The following is a 9,677-nucleotide window of genomic DNA, read 5'->3' on the forward strand; positions in this document are numbered from 1 at the left end:
CAATAAGTTGTCCTGTCTGGGCTGGATCTGCTCCATCAGGCCGTGTCTTCCTTCCCCATTTCCTCCCCTCCTCCTCCAGCCTCGTGGTCCATCCTCTGACCCCCAAGCCTGGGAACCTCAGCTCCAACTACCTCCCTTCTGCCCAGCCAGGCTGTCAGCGACTTTATCAGCCAATCAGGGATAACTGGGGAGCAGAGTTACACAGCATCACTTGGGGTGTGTGTGTGTGTGTGTGTGTGTGTGTGTGAGAGAGAGAGAGAGAGAGAGAGAGAGAGAGAGAGAGAGAGAGAAGAGAGAAGAGAGAAGAGAGAGAGAGAGAGAGAGAGAGAGAGAGAGAATGTGCTCATCTGGGGGGTAACCAGATCTTGGGGGGTTGGTAATTAGCATTAGAATACATAGCACCAGACTAACCCCCGACACTGACTCATTGGTTGTTTCCCCGGCGTGGACTTTGGCAGAAGCACACTTTGGGACTGTAAGAGAAGTGATGCTTAGAGCTTGCCAAGGGAGGGAATTTTAGCAGCAGGCCCACTCCAGAGTCCCATTGCTTGCATTCAAAAGGTTTTCCTTTGACCTGGGCATAGCAGTGCGTGGCTGCAATTCAACAACTCCGGCAGGGGATAAAGACAGGAGGATTTTGAGTTCAAGCCCAGCATGTGCAACTTAGTAAGACTCTACCTCAAAGTAAAATATGAGGAAAAAGGGCTAAGTAGTTGAGTGGTGGCCTGCTTACCTCGCATTTCAGGAGGCCTTGCATTTAACTCCCAGATCAGTGGCTCAGCAGCTAAGAGCGCTAACTGCGCTGCCAGAGGGCTGGACTCCAGCTCTCAGCACCCAGGCTGGGCCGCTCACAACTGCCCGTAACCCCAGCTCCAGGCAATCCGACACATGTGGTGACACTCACACATGTACATAAATACAAACAAAGATAAATCTTAATTTTTTTTTTAAAGTAAGGGAGGAAGAGAAGGAGGGAAGATAAGAGGGAGGAAAGGAAAGACAATTAAAAGACAAGAAGGAGAATCTGTTTGTATTAGTATATGTTTTTTGTTTGTTGGTTTGTTTTGGTTTTTTAAGACAGGGTTTCCCTGTGTAGCCCTGGCTGTCCTAGACTTGCTTTGTAGACCAGGCTGGCCTCGAACTCACTGTGATCCACCTGCCTCTGTCTCCCGAGTGCTGGGATTAAAGGTGTGCGCCACCACCACCCAGTTTGTATCAGTATATATGAAAGAGAAGCCCCCTGGGACGTCTCGTGCCTGCACAGCTGGGGCCCCTGTGACTGCTTATGTGTCTGTCCCACCCACAGGGTGAGGACAGGGTCTTACAATCTCCACACTGTTAGGGTCTACTTCTGCCCTGCCCTTCTGGCTCTACAGAGCCCAGTGCTAGCAGCGCCTCCACCGAGCAATCTTCCTGGTCACTAAGCCCACTCCCTCCCGCAGATGACCCCCTCCTACGCCTTGCCCTGGACAGCTGTAGAGCTCAGTAACTGAGTTCCTGAACAGAACACTTGCGCCGTAGACCCACCATCTCTCTCACCTAACTGGCCGCTATCTCTAACTGGCCTGGAGAACAGACCACATCCTTCCTGGGTTGCTTGCTTTTGTTTAAGTTGCATGAGCAAGGATGCGGTTTTTCTTTTATTGGCATATATTCATTGTACAGGGTATTGAGGTCATACTGCAACTTTCTTTCTAGCATGTTCTGTACTTTGACCTTCTCACCCCTCCTGTTCCCTTCTTTTGTTCTCTTTTCTCCCTGTCAGTCTCCCCCCTCCCCTAATCTCCTTCCTGCTTCCGTCATATATGTGTGTGTGTATGTCTATATATTTATATTTATATATGGTTTTTCACATCTATAAGGACTTCTAAGCCAGGCTCAGTGGTGCACACCTATAATCCCAGCACTCAGGGAGGCAGGTGGATCTCTGTGAGTTCGAGGCCAGCCTGGTCTACAAAGTGAGTCCAGGACAGCCAAGGCTACACAGAGAAACCCTGTGTTAAAAAAAAAAACCAAAACAGAAAAGAAAAGAAAAAAGAATTCCAAGCCAGGCGCAGTGGTGTATGGCTATATGTATTCCCAGCACTTAAAGAGGAAGAAGCAAGCCGATCTCTGTGAGTTTGAGGCCAGCCCAGTCTACAGCAAGTCCAGGACAGCCAAGGCTATGCAGAGAAACCCTGCCTTGGAAAAAAAAAAAAAGAACTCACAAATGAAAAAAATGTGGTATTTGTCTAAATCTGGCTTATTTCTCTTAATGTGATGCTGTCCAATTCCATCCATTTTCCAGCATACAGCACCGTTTTATTATTTTAAAAAATACTTTTATGTGTACCACATACATGCAGTTGCCCGAGGAGGCCACAAGAGGGCATCAGGTTCCCCCTGGAGCTGGAGTCACAGGGCATTGTGAGCTGCTGGGAACCAAGCTCAGTTTTTTTGGCTCTCTAGCAGCGGGCCGCCTCTCCGGCCCCTCCGTCCCATTATTTATAGGTGGATAAAATTCCATCCCGCAAATGATGGTTGTGTTGACAGTTGACAGGGTCTAGATTCACCCAGGGAACAAACCTCTCCATGTGTCCCTGAGGGGATTGCTAGGTAGGTCAATTGAGAAGAACCACCAAACTGTGAGTAGGGCTGTTCCATGCAAGCCTATGTTGCTGAGCACCACGTCAAGAGGCAGGGGGCAGTGGCCATGTGTAACCCATCCCTGGGTACGGAGACAGGAAGCTCCCCAGAGTTCTCCGGTCAGCCGGCCCAGCGGAACCATGTGCTCCAGGTTCCGAGGTCTATAGTTGTTGGGCCAACTTACTTTTCTGTATTTTTATGCCCAGTGCCTTGAACAGAGCCAAGCTCACAGTGGGTCCTCAGCTACAGTATCATGTAGTAATGTGCTCAGTGTGTCAGACTAACTCAGGAAGGCCCCAGGAGAAAGCACAGCCTATGGCAACGGATTGATTGGTCCCACTGTCTTTTGCATAACTGGTTTTCATATTTGTTCTGTGTGTTTATTTGTATATTTGTCTTTGTGTGTGTGCGTATGCATGTTTGTGTGAAATGGGTATGTTTCATAGCTGTTCTTCACCTTATAGTTTGAAACAGGGTCCCCCATTGGACCATAGCCCATCAATTGAGCTGGTCTGGCTGCATTTTCCTGTTTCTACCTCCCCGGAACTGGGATTATGTGCATTTCCTTGCACCGGCGACAGGAATTTGAACTCAGCTCCTTCCGCCTACATGGCACTTTACCAATTGAGCGGTCTCCCCAGCCCCTCAGTGTCTGCTCTATAGGACAACAGCCCTATTCTTGGCTTTTTCCTGCTCCTTGTGGCTACTACAGGACGGGGCACATCGCGCACATTCGACCAAGCTTCGCTAAGTGGGAGGATGGCCCCATGAGCCTGCCAGGCAGCCTTATACCAGCCGATATAGAATTTCAAAACCCCGCTTGGTGTGCAACAGCCTTACAAATCATCTTGCTACCAGCCTGCAGCCACCGAAGGCTGAAAAAAACCCAGAGCACAATGTGGCATTGACATGCGGGCTGCCTTGGAGGCCCCGGAGGCTATGGGCTGGGTCCCGGGTAAACACAGGGCGCACTGAAGAGCCATTGTGGACACTGGGGTTCTTTCAAGTTGCTCCGGGGTCTGAAGCCGATTTGCAGCTGGACCCAAGTCATTGCCAAGACAGCTCCCTGCCTCCCAACCCTCAACTTACCTTCCCTGCCTCTTTTAAAAATTAGCTAAAAGAAACCATCCAAGGAGAAGTCAGTTAGCCGTTAGCCGCAAGCTGCCAACGGCAGGAGACTTGTTTACTCACAGGGCTGGCAAAGCAGGGATAGGTCCTCAGAAGGGTGCTGGAGCCTAGACCCTGAGGAAGCTCCGCCTGGACTTGGAAGGAAGGCAGTTCAGGGCTGCCAAGGAGAGACCCTGGCACACTCAGGAGGGGTCTTATTCCGGGTGGGTGTTGTCGCCGACTGCTTCTGCGCCAGCATTTCAGGGACCCTAGGAAGTTCCCAGGCTCCCAGGAAGTCCCTGGAGGCTCCAGATGGTAGCCTGGCTCCTTCTTCCTTTTTTTATTGAGATGCAGATGGTCTTGAGAGGGGCAGTTCTGGTAAAATATCATATTTAAAGCCTGTGGTTAATTCTGGCTCTTGTGATTTAATCAGCAGATTCCTTGGTGCCTCGTTTTTGTTTTTGTTTTGTTTTACATTTCTGGACCTCTTTTTTTTCTCTCAAACAAACAATAATGTCACCTAGGGTTTATTTTTTGTTTGTTTGTTTAAAAGCAGGATCTTGCAGGCTGGAGTGATGGCTTGGTGGTTAAATGTGTGCATGGCTTTTGCAGAGGACCAGAGCTCAGTTCCCACCTTTAAAAAAAAAAAATTATTATGTATACAGTGCTCTGTCTGCATATACACCTGCAGGCCAGAAGAGGGCATCAGATCTCATTATAGATGGTGTGAGCCACCATATGGTTGCTGGGAATTGAACTCAGGACCTCTGGAAGAGCAGCCAGTGCTCTTAAGCGCTAAGCCATCTCTCCAGCCCCCAGTTCCTACCTTTTAACTCCAGTTCCAAAGCCAGGGGATCTGTTGCCTCAGCTCCCGTGGGCACCTAGTCTCATGAGCACCCCCCACCCACATATACACCGAATCAAAAAATAACAAGAGGACTTTAAAGACCACGACCTTGCCAGTGAAAACATATCCTTCCTTGACCCACGACTGCTCTGTGGTCCTCTCAGCCAGTCACAGCAGCAGCCCTTCTAGGGGCTGGACATCCCAGATTGTCCCCAGACAGCCTACTCACCTGAGAGCCTGTGCTGGCTCTGGCTTTGTTTTGAAGCTTTAGCATTTCCTGCCTTTATTTTATTTTATTTTATTTTATTTTATTCCTTCTGACCTCCATCCTTCCCTTCCTGCCTCTCCTCCTTTGTTCAGGCACGTACCGGGACTTGAACCCCGGGCTCATGCTGGGCGAACACTACCCTGAGCTCTTATCTCCAACACGGGCACACGGGACTTCCCATTCACTTTGAGAAGGCGTGGTTAGAGGGTTCCAGATTGGCCAAGATCGAGTGGACGTTGCCAAACTATTGCGGTGTCAATCATTTCTTTATATGTTGTTTCTGGTTCTGCTACACAAAGCCCAGCAAAGGCAGAGATGACTTGTCCTTTTGGGGTGGGGTGGCAGTCACAGGCCTCTTCCCTCAGGCAGAGCTCGTTCCTGAATTTAGGGTACCTCCTATTGGGACAGGCTGGGATCTCTAAGCCTGCATATTACAGTTTGAATCAGAAATACCCTTCCCTACACACACACACACACACACACACACACACACACACAAACTCATATTTTGACTGCTAATCCCCACTACTATTTTGGGAAACTCTGGGCTCTTTGGGGAGGTGGGATCAGCTGGTAGAATCTGTTTAGGGAACGGCTTCTTTTGGGTCACACCCACCCCTGGTTTCTCTTTGTGCTCAGCTTCCAGGTTTGCTCTGCTCTGCAGTGGGCTAGCCTGCCCTCCCTGCTGAGGTAGATGGAAACCTCCAGAGCCAAGAGCTAAAGCACACCCTCCTTTTGTGCTTCGGCCACAGCGACTCAGTGGAGACTAATAGTTCATACTGTTAAACTTGTCAGAGTGCGAACCCAAACCCGTGCCACCCTAGAGTGCGCGTTGGCATGACGTTATCCTGGGATTGCCACAGGGGGCCATCTGAACAGTCAATGACCTCATCAGAAAGAGGAGTAAGGTTTATATCAGCTGTTCAAGGTCAAGAGACGTAAGGAGTTTCAAAACAGAGATGTTGCCACGATGGATGTGGGAGCCCAGACCAGCAGAGAGGGCTGAGTGACAAGCAGGTTGTGTGTTTTGATCATTAGCTTTCTCACATCAGTTTCTGAACCAAAACTGCGTTTGCAATGGAAATAGCAAGGCTAGCCTGGGCTACATAGCTAGGCTTCCACCCCTTGAAAACCCAAGGGCTGGCCATGTAGCTTAGTGGTAGAGCCTTACTTAGCATGTGAAGATTTTGCATTGATCTCCAGCACTGAAAAGAAAGAAAGAAAAAGAAAGAAAGAAAGAGCCAGGTGGTGGCACACACTTTTAATCCCAGCACTTGGGAGTCAGACGCAGGTGGATCACAGTAAGTTCGAGGCCAGCCTGGTCTACAAAGTGAGTCTAGGACAGCCAAGGCTACACAGAGAAATCTTGTTTTGAAAAACCAAAACCAAAAAAAGAAAGAAAGAAAAGGAGTTCAATGATTACCCAAAGTGTGTGTGTGTCCCCAAAAACTAGCACAAACAAAAACCACAGGGTATACTGAGAGTTACAGGGCAGTAAGAGCACCTGCAGCTCTTGCAGAGGACCTGAGTTTGGTTTCCTAGCACCTAGGTCAAGTAACACACAACCACCTGGATCCCCAGCTCCAGGGGATCTGGCTCCCCCTTTTGGCCTATGAGGGTACCTGCATGCAAAAACAAATCTTAAAGGAGTAAGGGAAGCTGAAAGTGAACATTGGCTTTTAAATCCGCGTATCACTCTTGTTCCACATTAGTTTCTATTTTTCTGATTTCTTTTTAGTTTTTAGTTTTTTATTTTATGTGCATTGGCGTTTTGCCTGCATGTATGTCTGTGTGAGGATGTCAGATCTTGGAGTTACAGACAGTTGTGAGCTGCCATGTGGGTGCTGGGAGTTGAACCCCGGGTCCTTTGGAAGAGCAGTCAGTGCTCTTAACTGCTAAGTCATCTCTCCAGCCCCCAATTTTTCTGGTTTCTTTACAGAGGATTATGGTATGCAGCCCTGGCTGGCTTGTATTTCCTTTGTGACGAAGGCTGGTCTCAAATTCACGATAATCCTAGCCCCTCTAATACCAGGATTGTAGCCATGTGCCACCATATTTAACCCTTGGCAGCTTCGATTTATTTTGTATTTTTTCTTTTTTTTTTTTTAAGATTTTATTTATTATTATGTATAGAGTGCTCTGTCTGAATGTACAGCTGCAGGCCAGAAGAGGGTACCAGACCTCACTATAGATGCTTGTGAGCCACCATGTGGTTGCTGGGAACTGAACTCAGGACCTTTGGAAGAGCAGGCAGTACTCTTAATCTCTGAGCCATCTCTCCAGCCCTTTTTATTTGTTTTAAGACAAGCTCTAGCTATGAAAGCCATGTCTGCTTCAAACTCACTATGTAGTCAAGGTTTGCCTTGAACTCAGGATGTAGCCCAGGCTGACCCAGAATTTTGTGGTAGTCTCTCTGTCCTAGCTACTCAAATGCTGAGAGTGTAGTTACTGTGTCTGACCAACTTGTGTATTTTAAAGGTATGCATATTCATTTGGAACCTCTGTTTATTATTTAATTTTGGATATAAAACTGTATGTAATATTTTCTATTTTTAACATTGCATACTAGGGGCACACTAGGGGCTAAATCCACCAAGATAGCAAATCAATAACAATTAGTTTACTTATCTAAAAATAACAGGACAGGCATATTTATATAAGTATGAAAGTGTGTCTGGAGGAATAGCTCAGTGCTTAATAATGTGTACTGCTCTTGAAGAGTATCCAAGTTCAAGTCCCGGTTCTGACTTCAGGAGGCTCACAACTGCCTGTAATGAGATTCAACACCTCCTTCTGACCCCTGAGAAGACAGAACATCCTCTCTCTCTCTCTCTCTCTCTCTCTCTCTCTCTCTCTCTCTCTCTCTCACACACACACACACACAATAACACAATACTGAATTACTGAATAAAAGAGTTATGTAAGTTTTCTAGGTAATTGTGGTGTGGTAGATTTTTCCTGGGGAGACACAGCATATACCTGTTCACCCCAGAAAGGGAACCATGGGGGACAGAGGGATTAGATTTACACCAATGTCCCATTTGGTGAACCGCTGAGTTTTTATAGGGGTCACAGGAATAGAGGTGAAGGGTTTCTGGTTTGTTTTGTTAAGCAAAGACAGGGATGACTCAAAATAGCTGCATCACCAAGAAAGCCACCCCAACACAGAGGATGACAGCTCACTAGGTGTAATTCTGGAGCTCTCCGCACAGCTTGCAGGCAGGTCAACACACAAATGTCTGCTCTGTGCTGTCCACTGGTCGCTCTCTCCTTCTCAGGTGGCTTACTCCATTTTTATTCTGCTATGTTAGAGCTATCTTTATATAAGTGATGTTTCTCTTAGTTTCTCTCTTAGCCCTGCTAACGCACAAATAACTGAGACCATTTTATATTTGTTTAAAGGCTTTACAGCACAATCTTGAGCAGTTTAAATCTGTTCTTAGCCCTCTATGCGATCCTGACTCCATTTCTGCCATAATCCCCAAGTTACTTGCTTTTTAGCTCTTTCTTTGTTCCACCCGAATCTTCATCTCTCCTGCACCTCTGCCTGTGGCTGAATCCCCTACTCCCTCTTCTAACTCCTCCTCCCATGGCTGGCAGGAAGTCCAGTCCTATTTTCTTTCTCCCCTGCTCAGTGATTGGCTGTAAGCTGCTTTATTGGCAAACAAGGGGACAATTGGGGGGAGCAGAGTTTATATAACATTGAGACAGGAGATTCTCAGACCAAAGCTTGCAACCAGATATGCGGGCAGGGTCCAGAAATCATTATTTGAATTACACAATAAGCTCCTGGTAACACTGCTGGGGGGGGTGGGGGGGACCTTCAAGAGTCTTTCAGGGCTGGAGAGATGGCTTGGCAGTTAAGAGCACTGGCTGCTCTTCCAAAGGAATCAGGTTCAAATCTAAGCACCTACATGGCAGCTCATACCTGTCTGTAACTCCTGTTCCAGGGCATCCAACACTTTCACACAGACATACCTGCAGGCAAAACACCAATGTACATAAAATAAAAATAAATACATTATATATAAAAAAAGAATCTTTCAAGTCTAGCCAGGTAGTGGTGGTGCACACCTTTAATCCCAGCACTTGGGAGGCAGAGGCAGGCAGATCTCTGAGTTTAAGACCAGCCTAGTCTACAGAGCAAGTTCTGGGACAGCCAGGGTTACACAGAGAAACCCTGTCCTGAAACAAACAAACACACAAATAAACAAACAAACAAGAATCCAAATTGCTGTTCTTTTCTCCAAGACCCTTGAGCTTTGTCTACTTCCTGAGGCTGGCGAGCCTTCTCCTCCCTCCTGGAGGGAGCGTTTCTCTCAGAGGAGACCCCCGTCCAACAGCAATGCAGAACTGATTTTAACCAGTCAAGCCCTCAAAGCAAGAGAAATCCTTTTCTGTTTCCCCTTTACTGTGGACAGCGGAGAGCTGATAGGACAAGCCAAAGAGCCCCTGGCTGGAAACAAGTTGCTTGGCACTTGGTTCCTGCTTGCGCGCAATGCACAAGTGATGGAAGACGGGAGGCTGACACAGTGAGATCTGGAGGAGACCCTCTGGCTTGACAGGCCAACTGTAGGGCTGGGTCGTGGCTGGGATCCGGAGGGTACTGCAGAGTACTGGGTAGTGCCACAGGCATAGAGCTGCTGTGGACCCAGCGGGCACCTGACCAAAGCCCGCTCAAGCCCTGCAGAGGGTATATCACCTGCATCAGGTACCTCTCAGACTGCTAGGCATGGCCATCTGCTACCTACCCTCAGTTTACTTCTATGCTGCCCATTAGAAAGGCGGGCATGCTGGTCTTTGTTTATTGGCAGAGGCAGGAATAGCCTT

Source organism: Acomys minous (genome assembly GCF_964271855.1).
Source record: "Acomys minous genome assembly, chromosome: 13".
NCBI classification, from domain to species: Eukaryota; Metazoa; Chordata; class Mammalia; order Rodentia; family Muridae; genus Acomys; species Acomys minous.